Here is a 2,342-nt window from a genome sequence, read left to right on the forward strand (position 1 = left end):
CTTTCCAAGTGTTGCCTGATAAAGCAAACTCAATGGTGATGTTCCACCAACACAACAGTCAGGGCTTCCAAATGTGGTGAGACTAAAGGTCTTTCTACATCATCTGTATCACTTGAGGTCATCCCAGTGCAAACACATTGCTGAAGGATTATTCTGTGCTGTTCACAAGTCAGCAAGGGTTGATCTATTTTCCAAATGATAAATCTATCTCGCCATTGCAAGTGGCCACAACAAGGAATGAGTGACCCATGGAGGCTAAAGACCCCACCTCTAGGCAGTGCTGAAGAGGCACTCTGGTGGGCAATGGTGTAGAAGCAGCTTGGCCCACTACAGCAAAACAAGTAGTGAGATGTGCATCTTAGTCAACCTGGTGGCTTTGCAGAGACAATGTGTCTCTGGAAAAACTCTCCTCCTACTCAGAAGAGAATTTCACTTCCTGTTCCTTGCATGATTTGTTTCATCCATTTGGTGTAGAAGCAGCAAATTTCAGTGCAGACCAGGACAATGGAGGTTCTTACATCTTCCTCTGAAGCATCTGGTATCGGCAGCTAGCAGAGACAGGATTCGGGATTGGCTGGACCTTGGATCTGATCCAATCCGGCAATCCTTATGCTCCAAACAATATGCAGATAACAGGCCAAAATTCTCTGCTAGTATAAATTGGCACAGTTTTACTGAAGTCAGTGGAGATGCACTAGTTTACACCAATAAAAAATTGACCCAACATCCTTTATATTTCTGTAGCACCTTTTATTCTGAAGGATCCTAAAGTGGTTTAGATCTACAGCTACACAACCATTGAAATGCAATCAACGCTCGGGAGGAGGTGGTAGCTGGTGCACACAGCATGCAGTACAAATGTTGGGGGTAGGACATGTGTTAGTGACAGGGCAATACCTAACTCGTATGAAAAGTGTAATGGGCTCTGTCAGAGCAGAACCCCAGTTTTCAAAGGTTTCCTTTAAACACAGCAAGTTGCACAGATCTCAGTTTATCTTCCTCGGAAAGGTTGAGTTGATTCTGTTTAGATTCCGACCTGCAGTTCCAGGGAGTGAGTATCTGATAGCTGTAATGTCCCCTGACAGAGTGATCACCAGAATTAGCCTGATCAGTACCACAGAGGGTGCAGTAAGTTAGATATAAATACCAAGCAGTCTGTTCACAAAATGGTTAGAGGATGGAGTCAGGATTCCTAGATTCCTATATGCCACTCTGCCACTGACTTGCTGGGGTACCTTCAGCTAGTCATTTCACCTCCCCATGCCTCAGTTTCCTCATCTGTAATACAGGGATGATGATGATGATGATGATACCAACTCACAATTGTAGACCACTTTGAGATCCAGGGTTGAAGAGTGCTATGAAAATGCTAAGTATGATAAGAAAGGTTGCTTTCAGGGATTAAGAAATACAGCAAAATGTATGCCCATCTATCCCTAGGAAAGTGCATTTAATCATATTCTATAGAAAGAAGATGACTATGTAACTAGGGAAGAGAAGCAAATCTGTTAGAACAAAAGAACTATTTTGTGTTGAAATTACAAAATGCAAACCTATGTTCTGCTTTCTGATAATAGAAGCGGCACAGCTGAGATCTAAAACCACATGGGAGACGAAAGACAGCTTTCTTGGCAGGTGATTTTTGATCCAGAATTCCTATTACTAAGTAACTGATTAAGAATACACATTAGGGGTAATACTCAGCTATGGTTATTTAAAAGCAAGTCTTGAAAATTGCCCACCCTGGGAACACTGGCTTCTTTGTTTCCCTATTTGCTGCGACCTCCCCATGCATAAAAAAAAACCTTATTTGTTTTACAGCCCTTGCAACTACCTCTGTGCATCCACGCTTTTTATTATTCCTAGCAAATAACCCATTTAGAGCATTTTAAAATAAATCAATCGAATCAGGAGCTTGGAGGTCAGGCGCCATCTAGTGTCCCACTTGAGACTATAACGGGCACTGATGGCCTGATGAGAAGCCAACTGGGAGTCGCAGAGGCCAGCGCTCACTACAGAGGCAAAGGGAAAGAAGATGGATGACTTGTTTAATGAGCTGAGCACCCAGTGTGCTGGGCCCTTCTGAATATCTAACTCTAAGTGACTGGAGCAAAAATAAATAAATAAAATAAATAAATAAATAAAAAATTAAAAAAAAAAAAAATCACACACGTGGCACAGCCAGGAATTGAACCCAGGTCTCCCAGTCTACTTCTTTAGCCACAAGATGATCCTGCCAACAGTCACTAGTCATCCCCAACACCGATTTGCATGACTGATGCAATTCACCACCACACAGCTCCTTTCACTGGAGGACAGCCAAAACATGGACAAGACAGCTG

General features: G+C 42.7%; 1 protein-coding gene across 1 annotated transcript in view; it reads right to left on the reverse strand.

The window, feature by feature from the left end:
• The window catches only part of TET3 (tet methylcytosine dioxygenase 3), a 173,126-nt gene that overhangs the window by 168,801 nt on the left and 1,983 nt on the right, over positions 1-2,342 (reverse strand). The gene's annotated exons all lie outside the window — the stretch shown is intronic.

The sequence above is a fragment of the Lepidochelys kempii genome, chromosome 26 (genome assembly GCF_965140265.1).
Source record: "Lepidochelys kempii isolate rLepKem1 chromosome 26, rLepKem1.hap2, whole genome shotgun sequence".
Taxonomy (NCBI): domain Eukaryota; kingdom Metazoa; phylum Chordata; order Testudines; family Cheloniidae; genus Lepidochelys; species Lepidochelys kempii.